At 58.1% G+C, this 17,628-nt stretch overlaps 10 non-coding genes and 1 pseudogene across 10 annotated transcripts; all 11 read right to left on the minus strand.

Moving 5' to 3' along the window:
• Window positions 1–682: 682 nt before the first annotated feature.
• On the minus strand, window positions 683–873 carry LOC148807770 (U2 spliceosomal RNA). Its single transcript, XR_016088731.1, has one exon. It is a non-coding gene; the product is annotated as a U2 spliceosomal RNA (small nuclear RNA).
• Window positions 874–1,674: 801 nt separating this feature from the next.
• On the minus strand, window positions 1,675–1,852 carry LOC148807771 (U2 spliceosomal RNA; annotated as a pseudogene).
• Window positions 1,853–7,685: 5,833 nt separating this feature from the next.
• LOC148807772 (U2 spliceosomal RNA) lies at window positions 7,686–7,871 on the minus strand. The gene has a single exon (XR_016088810.1). It is a non-coding gene; the product is annotated as a U2 spliceosomal RNA (small nuclear RNA).
• Window positions 7,872–8,656: 785 nt separating this feature from the next.
• LOC148807773 (U2 spliceosomal RNA) lies at window positions 8,657–8,847 on the minus strand. Its single transcript, XR_016088732.1, has one exon. It is a non-coding gene; the product is annotated as a U2 spliceosomal RNA (small nuclear RNA).
• A 791-nt stretch (window positions 8,848–9,638) lies between these two features.
• Window positions 9,639–9,829, minus strand: LOC148807774 (U2 spliceosomal RNA). The gene has a single exon (XR_016088733.1). It is a non-coding gene; the product is annotated as a U2 spliceosomal RNA (small nuclear RNA).
• A 787-nt stretch (window positions 9,830–10,616) lies between these two features.
• LOC148807775 (U2 spliceosomal RNA) lies at window positions 10,617–10,807 on the minus strand. Its single transcript, XR_016088734.1, has one exon. It is a non-coding gene; the product is annotated as a U2 spliceosomal RNA (small nuclear RNA).
• A 780-nt stretch (window positions 10,808–11,587) lies between these two features.
• LOC148807776 (U2 spliceosomal RNA) lies at window positions 11,588–11,778 on the minus strand. Its single transcript, XR_016088735.1, has one exon. It is a non-coding gene; the product is annotated as a U2 spliceosomal RNA (small nuclear RNA).
• Window positions 11,779–12,567: 789 nt separating this feature from the next.
• On the minus strand, window positions 12,568–12,758 carry LOC148807777 (U2 spliceosomal RNA). The gene has a single exon (XR_016088736.1). It is a non-coding gene; the product is annotated as a U2 spliceosomal RNA (small nuclear RNA).
• Window positions 12,759–13,547: 789 nt separating this feature from the next.
• On the minus strand, window positions 13,548–13,738 carry LOC148807778 (U2 spliceosomal RNA). The gene has a single exon (XR_016088737.1). It is a non-coding gene; the product is annotated as a U2 spliceosomal RNA (small nuclear RNA).
• A 787-nt stretch (window positions 13,739–14,525) lies between these two features.
• On the minus strand, window positions 14,526–14,716 carry LOC148807779 (U2 spliceosomal RNA). The gene has a single exon (XR_016088739.1). It is a non-coding gene; the product is annotated as a U2 spliceosomal RNA (small nuclear RNA).
• A 790-nt stretch (window positions 14,717–15,506) lies between these two features.
• Window positions 15,507–15,695, minus strand: LOC148807780 (U2 spliceosomal RNA). The gene has a single exon (XR_016088814.1). It is a non-coding gene; the product is annotated as a U2 spliceosomal RNA (small nuclear RNA).
• Between the last annotated feature and the right edge of the window lie 1,933 nt (window positions 15,696–17,628).

The raw sequence follows: 17,628 nt of genomic DNA on the forward strand, positions 1-17,628 counted from the left end.
CCGCTCTCCCCCTCTCTTGCCTGCCTGCTTGCTCGCCTGCCTGCCCGCCAGTCCCGGGCGGGGGCCCTGCTCTTTGATCTCCTGTCAACGGCCCGACAACGACCGCAGCCGCGGGGGGCGCCAGCCGGCCGGCCTCCTTAGCTTAGGCCCCTCCCACCAGCAGCAGCCGTGCCGAGTGAGCTGCAAGCGAAAGCGGACCGTCGGCACCTGCGGGCAGAGGCAAGGGGCAGCGCTCTCTCGGGAGGGACGGGGACACACACACACCTGCCTGCCTGCCGAAAAAAAGAAAGAAAAGGTGTATATACTAAGTTTTTTGGAGGGAAAACGGCCGGCTGTCGAAAGGGGCCCGCCTGCAAGGACGGGGACACACACACACACACACACACACACACACACACACACACACACACACACACACACAAGCCACGCCTGCCTCCCTGGAAAAAGGAGGAAAAAACTAAGTTTTTTGGAGGGAAAACGCACGGGAGCCGAAAAGGGGGCCGGCCTGCTTGCCGAGAGAGTCGAGGCGCGGGAAAGTGCACGGAGGGAGCACGGGAACGGGGAGGGGGAGAGAGAGAGACACAGAGACACACAGATGGACGAGAGACGAGACCGGAGAGGAAGGAGCTCCGGTCCACCTCGCTTGCTTGCTAGCTACGTCTGTCTTTTCACCGCTGAGAGAAGGTAGTGCACCGTTCCCGGAGGCGCTGCAATACCGGGCCGATGCGTGGAGAGGACGGAGCAAGCTCCTGATCCAGCTCCCTGTTCCAAAAATCCGTTTAATATGTGGTCCCCCGATGGGGGACGTATCAGATATTAAACTGATAAGAACAGATACTACACTTGATCTTAGCCAAAAGGCCGAGAAGCGATGCCCGACGCCGGCCTTGGGCGGGCGCGCGGGCGTCCGGCTGGCGCGCAGCGGCGCAGGCCGACGCCTCTGGAGCCCGGTCCGCACGCGGCTGCCGGCCGCCCGGACTCCGCTCTCCCCCTCTCTTGCCTGCCTGCTTGCTCGCCTGCCTGCCCGCCAGTCCCGGGCGGGGGCCCTGCTCTTTGATCTCCTGTCAACGGCCCGACAACGACCGCAGCCGCGGGGGGCGCCAGCCGGCCGGCCTCCTTAGCTTAGGCCCCTCCCACCAGCAGCAGCCGTGCCGAGTGAGCTGCAAGCGAAAGCGGACCGTCGGCACCTGCGGGCAGAGGCAAGGGGCAGCGCTCTCTCGGGAGGGACGGGGACACACACACACCTGCCTGCCTGCCGAAAAAAAGAAAGAAAAGGTGTATATACTAAGTTTTTTGGAGGGAAAACGGCCGGCTGTCGAAAGGGGCCCGCCTGCAAGGACGGGGACACACACACACACACACACACACACACACACACACACACACACACACACACACACACACACACACACAAGCCACGCCTGCCTCCCTGGAAAAAGGAGGAAAAAACTAAGTTTTTTGGAGGGAAAACGCACGGGAGCCGAAAAGGGGGCCGGCCTGCTTGCCGAGAGAGTCGAGGCGCGGGAAAGTGCACGGAGGGAGCACGGGAACGGGGAGGGGGAGAGAGAGAGACACAGAGACACACAGATGGACGAGAGACGAGACCGGAGAGGAAGGAGCTCCGGTCCACCTCGCTTGCTTGCTAGCTACGTCTGTCTTTTCACCGCTGAGAGAAGGTAGTGCACCGTTCCCGGAGGCGCTGCAATACCGGGCCGATGCGTGGAGAGGACGGAGCAAGCTCCTGATCCAGCTCCCTGTTCCAAAAATCCGTTTAATATGTGGTCCCCCGATGGGGGACGTATCAGATATTAAACTGATAAGAACAGATTTTTTTTTTTTTTTTTACATTTATTATGACAATACAAGACAAAATCACAGAACATAAATCACAATCCACAAACGGCAAAACTTATTCCATTAATCCAGCAGCGGTTTCCATTTTTCTTTTGCTGCGTGAAAACCCCACCTACGCACTTCTACTGACAACATCTTCTGCAGCTCAAAACGAACCCTCCCACATATTGCCCCAGCCCCTTCCACATGGCCATGTTTGACCAGATTGTTTCTCGATCCCCATAACACAAATTTTACCATACTGATTAAAAACCAGGTTACAAGGTCATGTCTCGCAGTTCTTGAAGACCTGCCCCACCGTCTCAAGATTTTATCCCCAGATAGAACAAACCCCGGTTCCAGTTTATTAAAAAGATCCGACATCTGCCCCCACACTGCTTTTGCAATTCTGCAACCCCAGAACACATGAGTGATTGACTCCACCTCTGCACATTGCGGTCTTGGACAAGTCGCTGAACGCGCCAGCTTATGTCTGTGCATTACCTCCCTTACAGGCAGACGTCCCCAAACACACATCCAATTTAAGTCTTTGAGCCTGTTATCCAGGCTCTTAGGTTGCACCCTTTTCCAGACATCAGTCGGAACCACCACATTTGTTCCCTTTTCATTGCTCTTAGCTGTCTTATATAAGAGCCTATGAGAGACAATCACTGACCTGTCCGCATCTTTTGCGTACTTCCTTAACCATGCTGCCGCATGTTCGTAGAACCACGGTAAAATTTCAGCCTTGGGAACGTCGTTCCTCCACACTTCTGAAGGCTTGACGACCCAGGCGAACCAAAGCCGGACAAAGAACTGATGTTTATATGAGATCTTGTCATCTACCGCTTTACAAAGGTCAGCCACAAATATGGCATCTAGTTTAATGGGTAAATCTGGGACTTCTCTACCTCCCTCCCTGATGTCCCTGTACATATCTAGACGCTTCACATACTCATAACCACCCCCCCATACAAAATCAAACACCATCTTAGTTAAGGAGCGTCTAAAACAAGCAGGCATAGGAAAGACCTTTGCAATGTGCACAAGACTTGGTAAAATGTCACCTTTCAGTACCACAACCTTCCCTGAATAGGACAGTGATCTTTTCTTCCATAGGCCAAGTTTGCTATTCACCTGGGATAAACGAGTCTCCCAATTCCTTCTTCCAGTCCCTTCCCTGTCAAACTGCACTCCCAATATTTTCAAAGAATCCATTTCCAGAGACAGACCTCCTACCACCTCATCCCTATTACTCCAAGGGCCGAAATACTGCACACTGCTCTTATTTCTGTTCAATCTTGCACCTGTGCATTGGTTGAAGACTTCTATCAGCTCCAGTGCGACTAAAAGACTTCTATCTGAGCTCAAAGTTAGGACAACATCATCCGCGTAGGCCAACACTTTAGTTTGGAGGCCTCCGCTTCCCGGGATCACTATGCCCTCAACCCTTCTATCTCGTCTTATCAACTCCAATAGTGGCTCTATGTAGACTACATATAAAATTGGAGACAAAGGACAGCCTTGTCTGACGCCCTTGCTTACATCAAAGGGTTCACTCATAAAACCGTTTATGTTGACTCTGGTGGAAGCACCTCCATACAGGGCCTTCAGCCAAGAGATGAAACTACCGCTGACTCCATAACGATCTAACACATCCCATAAGCATTGATGATCCACCCTATCAAATGCCTTCTCTTGGTCAAGACTGGCTATCAACAGACACTGATGTCTGTCTTCTGCCCAAGCAATGGTATCTCTGAGCAGGCCAAGGTTCCAGTGTAGGGACCTACCCGCCACGCCGCAGGTCTGATCCGGCTGTATTACTGATGGCAGAACTTTCCTTATCCTATCACACAAGATTTTTGCCAAGATTTTATATTCGACACACAATAATTGGATAGGCCTCCAATTTTCTAGCCTCTTAGGATCACCTTTCTTAAATAATAGAGACAGAACTCCCTGTGCCATTGTGTCTCCCAAAGCTCCACCATCTAGAATTGCTTGAAAAACTTCGAGCAGTGATGACCCTATCAAATCCCAGAAAGTCAGGTAAAATTCTACCGGGATGCCGTCAACCCCCGGAACTTTCCCAGTTTTCATTCTCCGAGTCGCCCCCTCAACTTCGGCTAGCTCAATGCGTGTCACTAGAGCCCTGTTTTCCTCAGCACTGACCTTCTTCTCAATGTGCTCCAAACCACCAACCCCCTTTACAGGCTCCCCCTCCCTCTTATTGAAGTAAGTAGTAAAATACTTTACGGCTTCATCCAACATTTCATACGGAGTACTTACCACCTCCCCCTCTGCAGTAAACAAACTCCCGAATGCTCTTTTAACCCGCTTGGCTTTGACTGATTTAAAGAGCAAACCTGAGACCTCTTCTTGTCCATCCAGAAAGCCGATGCCAGCTCTGATTAAAAGCTCTCTGGGTTGTCTAAGGTAAAGTTCTCTAAGTCGCGCCTTCAGCTCCTGGGCCTTCGAGAAATTAAAATCTGCACCTTTGTTTGTCTCCTCATACATGTTTTCCAGCTCTTTTTGAAGCCTTCTCACTTCAAAGTTCTTTCTTTGGTTTCGGCGCTTACAATACCGGATTGAGATTTCCTTCACCTGCCACTTAACATACTCCCACCATTGAATTAGTGACGGCCAGTCTTGTTTCTGTCCTAACCAAAAGGACCATTTGGCTCTAATTAGCTCTTTGTAGCCGTCCTCACTCAGCACGGCTGTGTTTAATTTCCAGTAACCTGGACCAAACTTGACCCCCACCCCTTCCACCTCTACCACCAGCAATTCGTGATCGGAAAAATAAAAAGGTACGACCGAGGCTTTAGCAATCACCAACCCTCGAGACAGGAACACGTAATCCAATCTTTTGGCGGCCCCTGCTGCGTTCCTCCAAGTAACTGGGGGAATCAACCCTACTGCTGCAGGCCCTTTGAGACTAAAACTATCAAAAAGGTCAAAATCCCTCAACAGTTTGTTAATTTCTCGGGATCCTGCTGTTCTTTTATTTAGATCTTCATTAAAATCACCGGCAATCACTAATTTTCTATTAGTTACACACCAGGGGACTAAGTCTGAAAAGAAGCCCCCCCTTGATGTCCTATCCGCCGGTGCATAGACGACTATGAATCTCATTTTTATGTTTAGGTATACCCCATCCACCACAAGAATTCTCCCTGGCCGCACAAAATAAGTTTCTGTAACCTCAATGTGGTTGTTCCCAAATAATATACCAACCCCAGAAGAATGTACTCCCCCCACACACCAAAAGGACTTCCCCGAATCCCAATCTTTAGAAAACCGCTTCACATCTGTATCACCACCCAAATGCACTTCCTGTAAAAAACATATATCAAACTTATTTTCACGCAAAATTTTAAACACAGCAATCCTTTTAGACCTATTTTTCAATCCTCTAACATTTACAGTTAAAATTTTGAAGGTCATCTCGACCTCCCACCATCTCTCCCCCCAGGATCCACATCTGGTTCTGCAGAGCTGTCCGTCTCCGAAGAACTTGTGTCACTTGTCCTATAAGGGGTTGAGCCCTCCTCCTCTGAAGTGGACTGCACCACGCTCGGAGCCACCGAAACGCAGCGCAGGTAAGGCGACTCCGGTACTCTTTCTTTTAACAGGTGCCCCTTCTGACCCCAATGCGACACTGCAGCCTCCTCCCGCTCAGGGGAGGATTCCATCGCCATGCCTTCTTCTACATCCTCCTCTGCGTGAGCGTCCTCCTTGGCCTTCTTCTCCTCCCCCGCAGGCAGCTCTTCTTCGGAATCCTCCCTTGGCCTTTTCTGGACTGCCACATTCCCCTCCAGGTCGAAGTCACCCAGGTCCATCGCCAGGCCATCTTGCGGCAGGTGCTCGAACAGGTCCACGGCTCTAGCCACCTGACCAGCAGGTAAGCTACCGCTGCTGTCCAAACCGGTGTCTGATGCTTCACTCACATCCACTTCTGCTCTCTCCTCACCCTCGATCTCTTTGCCGTCACCTGTTTCGACGTTTTCATTCCTGTTCCCCTCTGTCCTCTCAGTTCCTTTGCCTTCCTCTCTTCTTTCGTCTTCCTCATCTCCTTCTTGCTCCGAGTCAGATTCCACCGGTGCGGCATCTGGGAAGCCTCTCTCTTGTTCCCTGGCCATCTCCGGGTCTCTCCATACGCATTCTCTATACAGATGGTTTGTATCCCCACACAGAGAGCAAGTTTTCTGGAAACATCTCCCTTTAGTGTGGTCCCGTGCTCCACACCTCGAACAGGAGGTGGCAGTGCAGTCTTTGTCCATGTGGCCGAAGGAACAACACTTCCTGCAGTAGGACGGCTGGTTCTGATAATAAATGTAACCTTTGCTTTGACCCAGGAAGAAAGCCGACGGGGGGTGCGAGAACCCGTCCGCGCGCCCAACATTCCGCCTGAGCCGCACCTGGTATCTGCGCCTCCCGTTCCAGACCCGGAATCTGTCACCAATTATCTGGGGGCCTGCCAGGACATCCACATGCATCCACAGGTAAGCAGTGATAATGTCATCCTCAATGAAGGGGTCATGCATAGTTACGATTATAAATCGCACATCATCCTGAGCCAGACCCAAAATCTCAAAGTCCCGTAACAGTTCATCATTCACCATTTCCTCACACTTCCCAGAGACTCTCTTATAGATCTGGTCATTATTAAAGGTCACATCAAAAAAGCCAAAAGGCCTGTTTCCTTGCAAACACTTCACTTCAATAGGTATCGCTTTCAGAATTCCAAACAAAATCTTGCATTCAAACTCATATCTACCCATCATTTCTTTCTCTCTCACCCATTTAAAACGCAAGGTCCATTTCAGCCGAGGAGCCTGGCTGGCCCACCCGGGGGGGGCCTGGCCCTCGGCCATTGCGGGAAAACAGCCTTCCGACACTCTTCTCAAAGGTCTTCAAAAGTATCCTCCTTGCAAGAAAAAGCAACTCTCCGGAAAACAGGAACCAGCAACACGAAAATTCCCTCTGGATCCAAAAGTCTGCAGGCACTGGTAGCGGTCCAACGATCTCTCCCCTGGTCTTGGCCAAAAGGCCGAGAAGCGATGCCCGACGCCGGCCTTGGGCGGGCGCGCGGGCGTCCGGCTGGCGCGCAGCGGCGCAGGCCGACGCCTCTGGAGCCCGGTCCGCACGCGGCTGCCGGCCGCCCGGACTCCGCTCTCCCCCTCTCTTGCCTGCCTGCTTGCTCGCCTGCCTGCCCGCCAGTCCCGGGCGGGGGCCCTGCTCTTTGATCTCCTGTCAACGGCCCGACAACGACCGCAGCCGCGGGGGGCGCCAGCCGGCCGGCCTCCTTAGCTTAGGCCCCTCCCACCAGCAGCAGCCGTGCCGAGTGAGCTGCAAGCGAAAGCGGACCGTCGGCACCTGCGGGCAGAGGCAAGGGGCAGCGCTCTCTCGGGAGGGACGGGGACACACACACACCTGCCTGCCTGCCGAAAAAAAGAAAGAAAAGGTGTATATACTAAGTTTTTTGGAGGGAAAACGGCCGGCTGTCGAAAGGGGCCCGCCTGCAAGGACGGGGACACACACACACACACACACACACACACACACACACACACACACACACACACACACACAAGCCACGCCTGCCTCCCTGGAAAAAGGAGGAAAAAACTAAGTTTTTTGGAGGGAAAACGCACGGGAGCCGAAAAGGGGGCCGGCCTGCTTGCCGAGAGAGTCGAGGCGCGGGAAAGTGCACGGAGGGAGCACGGGAACGGGGAGGGGGAGAGAGAGAGACACAGAGACACACAGATGGACGAGAGACGAGACCGGAGAGGAAGGAGCTCCGGTCCACCTCGCTTGCTTGCTAGCTACGTCTGTCTTTTCACCGCTGAGAGAGTTCCCGGAGGCGCTGCAATACCGGGCCGATGCGTGGAGAGGACGGAGCAAGCTCCTGATCCAGCTCCCTGTTCCAAAAATCCGTTTAATATGTGGTCCCCCGATGGGGGACGTATCAGATATTAAACTGATAAGAACAGATACTACACTTGATCTTAGCCAAAAGGCCGAGAAGCGATGCCCGACGCCGGCCTTGGGCGGGCGCGCGGGCGTCCGGCTGGCGCGCAGCGGCGCAGGCCGACGCCTCTGGAGCCCGGTCCGCACGCGGCTGCCGGCCGCCCGGACTCCGCTCTCCCCCTCTCTTGCCTGCCTGCTTGCTCGCCTGCCTGCCCGCCAGTCCCGGGCGGGGGCCCTGCTCTTTGATCTCCTGTCAACGGCCCGACAACGACCGCAGCCGCGGGGGGCGCCAGCCGGCCGGCCTCCTTAGCTTAGGCCCCTCCCACCAGCAGCAGCCGTGCCGAGTGAGCTGCAAGCGAAAGCGGACCGTCGGCACCTGCGGGCAGAGGCAAGGGGCAGCGCTCTCTCGGGAGGGACGGGGACACACACACACCTGCCTGCCTGCCGAAAAAAAGAAAGAAAAGGTGTATATACTAAGTTTTTTGGAGGGAAAACGGCCGGCTGTCGAAAGGGGCCCGCCTGCAAGGACGGGGACACACACACACACACACACACACACACACACACACACACACACACACACACAAGCCACGCCTGCCTCTCTGGAAAAAGGAGGAAAAAACTAAGTTTTTTGGAGGGAAAACGCACGGGAGCCGAAAAGGGGGCCGGCCTGCTTGCCGAGAGAGTCGAGGCGCGGGAAAGTGCACGGAGGGAGCACGGGAACGGGGAGGGGGAGAGAGAGAGACACAGAGACACACAGATGGACGAGAGACGAGACCGGAGAGGAAGGAGCTCCGGTCCACCTCGCTTGCTTGCTAGCTACGTCTGTCTTTTCACCGCTGAGAGAAGGTAGTGCACCGTTCCCGGAGGCGCTGCAATACCGGGCCGATGCGTGGAGAGGACGGAGCAAGCTCCTGATCCAGCTCCCTGTTCCAAAAATCCGTTTAATATGTGGTCCCCCGATGGGGGACGTATCAGATATTAAACTGATAAGAACAGATACTACACTTGATCTTAGCCAAAAGGCCGAGAAGCGATGCCCGACGCCGGCCTTGGGCGGGCGCGCGGGCGTCCGGCTGGCGCGCAGCGGCGCAGGCCGACGCCTCTGGAGCCCGGTCCGCACGCGGCTGCCGGCCGCCCGGACTCCGCTCTCCCCCTCTCTTGCCTGCCTGCTTGCTCGCCTGCCTGCCCGCCAGTCCCGGGCGGGGGCCCTGCTCTTTGATCTCCTGTCAACGGCCCGACAACGACCGCAGCCGCGGGGGGCGCCAGCCGGCCGGCCTCCTTAGCTTAGGCCCCTCCCACCAGCAGCAGCCGTGCCGAGTGAGCTGCAAGCGAAAGCGGACCGTCGGCACCTGCGGGCAGAGGCAAGGGGCAGCGCTCTCTCGGGAGGGACGGGGACACACACACACCTGCCTGCCTGCCGAAAAAAAGAAAGAAAAGGTGTATATACTAAGTTTTTTGGAGGGAAAACGGCCGGCTGTCGAAAGGGGCCCGCCTGCAAGGACGGGGACACACACACACACACACACACACACACACACACACACACACACACACACACACACACAAGCCACGCCTGCCTCCCTGGAAAAAGGAGGAAAAAACTAAGTTTTTTGGAGGGAAAACGCACGGGAGCCGAAAAGGGGGCCGGCCTGCTTGCCGAGAGAGTCGAGGCGCGGGAAAGTGCACGGAGGGAGCACGGGAACGGGGAGGGGGAGAGAGAGAGACACAGAGACACACAGATGGACGAGAGACGAGACCGGAGAGGAAGGAGCTCCGGTCCACCTCGCTTGCTTGCTAGCTACGTCTGTCTTTTCACCGCTGAGAGAAGGTAGTGCACCGTTCCCGGAGGCGCTGCAATACCGGGCCGATGCGTGGAGAGGACGGAGCAAGCTCCTGATCCAGCTCCCTGTTCCAAAAATCCGTTTAATATGTGGTCCCCCGATGGGGGACGTATCAGATATTAAACTGATAAGAACAGATACTACACTTGATCTTAGCCAAAAGGCCGAGAAGCGATGCCCGACGCCGGCCTTGGGCGGGCGCGCGGGCGTCCGGCTGGCGCGCAGCGGCGCAGGCCGACGCCTCTGGAGCCCGGTCCGCACGCGGCTGCCGGCCGCCCGGACTCCGCTCTCCCCCTCTCTTGCCTGCCTGCTTGCTCGCCTGCCTGCCCGCCAGTCCCGGGCGGGGGCCCTGCTCTTTGATCTCCTGTCAACGGCCCGACAACGACCGCAGCCGCGGGGGGCGCCAGCCGGCCGGCCTCCTTAGCTTAGGCCCCTCCCACCAGCAGCAGCCGTGCCGAGTGAGCTGCAAGCGAAAGCGGACCGTCGGCACCTGCGGGCAGAGGCAAGGGGCAGCGCTCTCTCGGGAGGGACGGGGACACACACACACCTGCCTGCCTGCCGAAAAAAAGAAAGAAAAGGTGTATATACTAAGTTTTTTGGAGGGAAAACGGCCGGCTGTCGAAAGGGGCCCGCCTGCAAGGACGGGGACACACACACACACACACACACACACACACACACACACACACACACACACACACAAGCCACGCCTGCCTCCCTGGAAAAAGGAGGAAAAAACTAAGTTTTTTGGAGGGAAAACGCACGGGAGCCGAAAAGGGGGCCGGCCTGCTTGCCGAGAGAGTCGAGGCGCGGGAAAGTGCACGGAGGGAGCACGGGAACGGGGAGGGGGAGAGAGAGAGACACAGAGACACACAGATGGACGAGAGACGAGACCGGAGAGGAAGGAGCTCCGGTCCACCTCGCTTGCTTGCTAGCTACGTCTGTCTTTTCACCGCTGAGAGAAGGTAGTGCACCGTTCCCGGAGGCGCTGCAATACCGGGCCGATGCGTGGAGAGGACGGAGCAAGCTCCTGATCCAGCTCCCTGTTCCAAAAATCCGTTTAATATGTGGTCCCCCGATGGGGGACGTATCAGATATTAAACTGATAAGAACAGATACTACACTTGATCTTAGCCAAAAGGCCGAGAAGCGATGCCCGACGCCGGCCTTGGGCGGGCGCGCGGGCGTCCGGCTGGCGCGCAGCGGCGCAGGCCGACGCCTCTGGAGCCCGGTCCGCACGCGGCTGCCGGCCGCCCGGACTCCGCCTCCCCCTCTCTTGCCTGCCTGCTTGCTCGCCTGCCTGCCCGCCAGTCCCGGGCGGGGGCCCTGCTCTTTGATCTCCTGTCAACGGCCCGACAACGACCGCAGCCGCGGGGGGCGCCAGCCGGCCGGCCTCCTTAGCTTAGGCCCCTCCCACCAGCAGCAGCCGTGCCGAGTGAGCTGCAAGCGAAAGCGGACCGTCGGCACCTGCGGGCAGAGGCAAGGGGCAGCGCTCTCTCGGGAGGGACGGGGACACACACACACCTGCCTGCCTGCCGAAAAAAAGAAAGAAAAGGTGTATATACTAAGTTTTTTGGAGGGAAAACGGCCGGCTGTCGAAAGGGGCCCGCCTGCAAGGACGGGGACACACACACACACACACACACACACACACACACACACACACACACACAAGCCACGCCTGCCTCTCTGGAAAAAGGAGGAAAAAACTAAGTTTTTTGGAGGGAAAACGCACGGGAGCCGAAAAGGGGGCCGGCCTGCTTGCCGAGAGAGTCGAGGCGCGGGAAAGTGCACGGAGGGAGCACGGGAACGGGGAGGGGGAGAGAGAGAGACACAGAGACACACAGATGGACGAGAGACGAGACCGGAGAGGAAGGAGCTCCGGTCCACCTCGCTTGCTTGCTAGCTACGTCTGTCTTTTCACCGCTGAGAGAAGGTAGTGCACCGTTCCCGGAGGCGCTGCAATACCGGGCCGATGCGTGGAGAGGACGGAGCAAGCTCCTGATCCAGCTCCCTGTTCCAAAAATCCGTTTAATATGTGGTCCCCCGATGGGGGACGTATCAGATATTAAACTGATAAGAACAGATACTACACTTGATCTTAGCCAAAAGGCCGAGAAGCGATGCCCGACGCCGGCCTTGGGCGGGCGCGCGGGCGTCCGGCTGGCGCGCAGCGGCGCAGGCCGACGCCTCTGGAGCCCGGTCCGCACGCGGCTGCCGGCCGCCCGGACTCCGCTCTCCCCCTCTCTTGCCTGCCTGCTTGCTCGCCTGCCTGCCCGCCAGTCCCGGGCGGGGGCCCTGCTCTTTGATCTCCTGTCAACGGCCCGACAACGACCGCAGCCGCGGGGGGCGCCAGCCGGCCGGCCTCCTTAGCTTAGGCCCCTCCCACCAGCAGCAGCCGTGCCGAGTGAGCTGCAAGCGAAAGCGGACCGTCGGCACCTGCGGGCAGAGGCAAGGGGCAGCGCTCTCTCGGGAGGGACGGGGACACACACACACCTGCCTGCCTGCCGAAAAAAAGAAAGAAAAGGTGTATATACTAAGTTTTTTGGAGGGAAAACGGCCGGCTGTCGAAAGGGGCCCGCCTGCAAGGACGGGGACACACACACACACACACACACACACACACACACACACACACACACACACACACACAAGCCACGCCTGCCTCCCTGGAAAAAGGAGGAAAAAACTAAGTTTTTTGGAGGGAAAACGCACGGGAGCCGAAAAGGGGGCCGGCCTGCTTGCCGAGAGAGTCGAGGCGCGGGAAAGTGCACGGAGGGAGCACGGGAACGGGGAGGGGGAGAGAGAGAGACACAGAGACACACAGATGGACGAGAGACGAGACCGGAGAGGAAGGAGCTCCGGTCCACCTCGCTTGCTTGCTAGCTACGTCTGTCTTTTCACCGCTGAGAGAAGGTAGTGCACCGTTCCCGGAGGCGCTGCAATACCGGGCCGATGCGTGGAGAGGACGGAGCAAGCTCCTGATCCAGCTCCCTGTTCCAAAAATCCGTTTAATATGTGGTCCCCCGATGGGGGACGTATCAGATATTAAACTGATAAGAACAGATACTACACTTGATCTTAGCCAAAAGGCCGAGAAGCGATGCCCGACGCCGGCCTTGGGCGGGCGCGCGGGCGTCCGGCTGGCGCGCAGCGGCGCAGGCCGACGCCTCTGGAGCCCGGTCCGCACGCGGCTGCCGGCCGCCCGGACTCCGCTCTCCCCCTCTCTTGCCTGCCTGCTTGCTCGCCTGCCTGCCCGCCAGTCCCGGGCGGGGGCCCTGCTCTTTGATCTCCTGTCAACGGCCCGACAACGACCGCAGCCGCGGGGGGCGCCAGCCGGCCGGCCTCCTTAGCTTAGGCCCCTCCCACCAGCAGCAGCCGTGCCGAGTGAGCTGCAAGCGAAAGCGGACCGTCGGCACCTGCGGGCAGAGGCAAGGGGCAGCGCTCTCTCGGGAGGGACGGGGACACACACACACCTGCCTGCCTGCCGAAAAAAAGAAAGAAAAGGTGTATATACTAAGTTTTTTGGAGGGAAAACGGCCGGCTGTCGAAAGGGGCCCGCCTGCAAGGACGGGGACACACACACACACACACACACACACACACACACACACACACACACACACACACACAAGCCACGCCTGCCTCCCTGGAAAAAGGAGGAAAAAACTAAGTTTTTTGGAGGGAAAACGCACGGGAGCCGAAAAGGGGGCCGGCCTGCTTGCCGAGAGAGTCGAGGCGCGGGAAAGTGCACGGAGGGAGCACGGGAACGGGGAGGGGGAGAGAGAGAGACACAGAGACACACAGATGGACGAGAGACGAGACCGGAGAGGAAGGAGCTCCGGTCCACCTCGCTTGCTTGCTAGCTACGTCTGTCTTTTCACCGCTGAGAGAAGGTAGTGCACCGTTCCCGGAGGCGCTGCAATACCGGGCCGATGCGTGGAGAGGACGGAGCAAGCTCCTGATCCAGCTCCCTGTTCCAAAAATCCGTTTAATATGTGGTCCCCCGATGGGGGACGTATCAGATATTAAACTGATAAGAACAGATACTACACTTGATCTTAGCCAAAAGGCCGAGAAGCGATGCCCGACGCCGGCCTTGGGCGGGCGCGCGGGCGTCCGGCTGGCGCGCAGCGGCGCAGGCCGACGCCTCTGGAGCCCGGTCCGCACGCGGCTGCCGGCCGCCCGGACTCCGCTCTCCCCCTCTCTTGCCTGCCTGCTTGCTCGCCTGCCTGCCCGCCAGTCCCGGGCGGGGGCCCTGCTCTTTGATCTCCTGTCAACGGCCCGACAACGACCGCAGCCGCGGGGGGCGCCAGCCGGCCGGCCTCCTTAGCTTAGGCCCCTCCCACCAGCAGCAGCCGTGCCGAGTGAGCTGCAAGCGAAAGCGGACCGTCGGCACCTGCGGGCAGAGGCAAGGGGCAGCGCTCTCTCGGGAGGGACGGGGACACACACACACCTGCCTGCCTGCCGAAAAAAAGAAAGAAAAGGTGTATATACTAAGTTTTTTGGAGGGAAAACGGCCGGCTGTCGAAAGGGGCCCGCCTGCAAGGACGGGGACACACACACACACACACACACACACACACACACACACACACACACACACACACAAGCCACGCCTGCCTCCCTGGAAAAAGGAGGAAAAAACTAAGTTTTTTGGAGGGAAAACGCACGGGAGCCGAAAAGGGGGCCGGCCTGCTTGCCGAGAGAGTCGAGGCGCGGGAAAGTGCACGGAGGGAGCACGGGAACGGGGAGGGGGAGAGAGAGAGACACAGAGACACACAGATGGACGAGAGACGAGACCGGAGAGGAAGGAGCTCCGGTCCACCTCGCTTGCTTGCTAGCTAAGTCTGTCTTTTCACCGCTGAGAGAAGGTAGTGCACCGTTCCCGGAGGCGCTGCAATACCGGGCCGATGCGTGGAGAGGACGGAGCAAGCTCCTGATCCAGCTCCCTGTTCCAAAAATCCGTTTAATATGTGGTCCCCCGATGGGGGACGTATCAGATATTAAACTGATAAGAACAGATACTACACTTGATCTTAGCCAAAAGGCCGAGAAGCGATGCCCGACGCCGGCCTTGGGCGGGCGCGCGGGCGTCCGGCTGGCGCGCAGCGGCGCAGGCCGACGCCTCTGGAGCCCGGTCCGCACGCGGCTGCCGGCCGCCCGGACTCCGCTCTCCCCCTCTCTTGCCTGCCTGCTTGCTCGCCTGCCTGCCCGCCAGTCCCGGGCGGGGGCCCTGCTCTTTGATCTCCTGTCAACGGCCCGACAACGACCGCAGCCGCGGGGGGCGCCAGCCGGCCGGCCTCCTTAGCTTAGGCCCCTCCCACCAGCAGCAGCCGTGCCGAGTGAGCTGCAAGCGAAAGCGGACCGTCGGCACCTGCGGGCAGAGGCAAGGGGCAGCGCTCTCTCCTCGGGAGGGACGGGGACACACACACACCTGCCTGCCTGCCGAAAAAAAGAAAGAAAAGGTGTATATACTAAGTTTTTTGGAGGGAAAACGGCCGGCTGTCGAAAGGGGCCCGCCTGCAAGGACGGGGACACACACACACACACACACACACACACACACACACACACACACACACACACACAAGCCACGCCTGCCTCTCTGGAAAAAGGAGGAAAAAACTAAGTTTTTTGGAGGGAAAACGCACGGGAGCCGAAAAGGGGGCCGGCCTGCTTGCCGAGAGAGTCGAGGCGCGGGAAAGTGCACGGAGGGAGCACGGGAACGGGGAGGGGGAGAGAGAGAGACACAGAGACACACAGATGGACGAGAGACGAGACCGGAGAGGAAGGAGCTCCGGTCCACCTCGCTTGCTTGCTAGCTACGTCTGTCTTTTCACCGCTGAGAGAAGGTAGTGCACCGTTCCCGGAGGCGCTGCAATACCGGGCCGATGCGTGGAGAGGACGGAGCAAGCTCCTGATCCAGCTCCCTGTTCCAAAAATCCGTTTAATATGTGGTCCCCCGATGGGGGACGTATCAGATATTAAACTGATAAGAACAGATTTATATTTTTATTAGAAAAAAGTTCGTTAACAAATCATAAAACAGTCCCACACCAACACCCCCCTAATGTCCCGTGCACAAATCCTTCCAGCGCTCTTTTGCTGCGGCAAACCCCCATCTATGAATGTCCCACTGGACCCTCCTGGCCACCTCCTCCTTCACCCTCCGCAGGATCCCAAAAGCAGGCTTCTCCACGCCGTGCTTCACCAGGTCTGTCCGGGCATCCCAGATGAAGGCCTTGACCAGGCTGACCAGTAGCCACAGCAGGAATTTCCGGTTCCGGCCCCGGATGCCGGCGATCCCTCTCAGGACAGACGCTTGCGTGATGGGGGAATCGGGGCTTACCTGTGCAAAGAGGGTCCCGCACGATCTCCACACCCTCTGGGCGAAGGCACACTCCCAGAAGACGTGACCCACCGTCTCTTCGCCCGCGCAGCCGTGTCGCGGGCACAGGCTCTGTCTGGAGAGCCCGTGCGCATGCATGACGGCCCTGACCGTCAGCCGACCCCACACGCAGAGCCAGTTCAGGTCCTTCAGCTTGTTATCCAGCCCCTCCGGCTGGACCCGCTGCCAGATGATCCGGGACACACCCGGGATCGCCGGCCGTTCTTCCGCCTTCACCATCCTGTACATGGTCCTGTGATTCAAACAGTTCGTCCCTTCCTTGATCCCCGGGTGTGCCCGCAGCCACCGCAGTGCGTGGCGGTAGTGCAGCGGGAGCCGCTCTGCTTTGGGGGTCGTGTTGGTCCAGACCGTCAGGTGCCGCATGCTCGCCGCCAGCCAGAGACTGACAAACCGGCTGCACAGGTGGGCCGGGTTGTCGTGCAGGACCGTGCACAGGCTCGCTATGAAGGCGCAGTCCAACTTCGCCGGGAAGTCCAAGATCCCCCGACCCCCATCGGCCAGGGGTCTGTACATATCACACCTCTTCACCCGTTCGTAGGTGTGACCCCAGACGAAGTTGAAGATGCTCCTCACCAGATCTCTCCGCTTCCGGACCGGCAGGGGGTACACTACCGCCAGGTGGAGAAGCAGAGGCAGGACTTCCGCCTTCAGTACCAGCGCCTTCCCGATCCAGGTTAGCGATCGTTGCTGCCACAGGCCTAGCTTCCGGTTGACTTTCCGGAACCCGGCCTCCCAGTTGACACCTCCAGGATCTGTGGAGTGAAAGCTTACCCCCAGGATCTTCAGCGGCCCAGTCGTCCGTGACAGACCGCCAAAGTCCCGCGGCTCGCTCGGCCAGGTCCCGAAGACCTTCACTAAGCTCTTGGCCCTGTTCAGTCGGGCGCCGGTACCTCTTGAGAAATCCTCGACAATGCTGAGCGCCCTCCCCAGGCCGCCTTCAGAGCCCAGGAAGAGCGTGACGTCGTCTGCATATGCCGCGATCTTCGCCATCTGCCCTCCTCCACCTGGCACCAGGATCCCATCCACTCCCGGATCCCTCCTGAGCTGGTCCAGGAGGATCTCTAGGAAAAGCACATACAGCAGGGGCGAGAGAGGACAGCCCTGTCGCACACCACACCGCACTGGAATATGCCCGCCCAACGCTCCGTTGACGCATACCCGGGATGCCACCCCGTTGTACAAGGTCCGGACCCACCTGACAAACCCGTCCGGCAGACCCTTCCTCTTCAGGAGTGCCCACAGAATCTCGTGATGGACCCGGTCAAAGGCCTTGGTCTGGTCGAGGCTCACCAGCAGGAGCGGCAGGCCTCTATCTTCCACCCACGCGATGACGTCGCGGATCAGCTGCAGGGTCCAGCTGATCTTGCGGCCTGCCACACCACACGTCTGGTCAGCCTGCACCAAGGCCGGCATCACTGTTCTCAGGCGGCCGCCCAGCACCCTGGCCAAGATCTTATAGTCAGTGCACAGGAGCTGGATTGGCCGCCAATTCCCCAGGTCTGCCTTGTCACCTCCCTTATGGACGAGGGAGATGACACCGATCTTCATGGTGGCACCGAGCCC

The sequence above is a fragment of the Atractosteus spatula genome, unplaced genomic scaffold (assembly GCF_055471065.1).
Source record: "Atractosteus spatula isolate fAtrSpa1 unplaced genomic scaffold, fAtrSpa1.hap1 Scaffold_27, whole genome shotgun sequence".
NCBI classification, from domain to species: Eukaryota; Metazoa; Chordata; class Actinopteri; order Semionotiformes; family Lepisosteidae; genus Atractosteus; species Atractosteus spatula.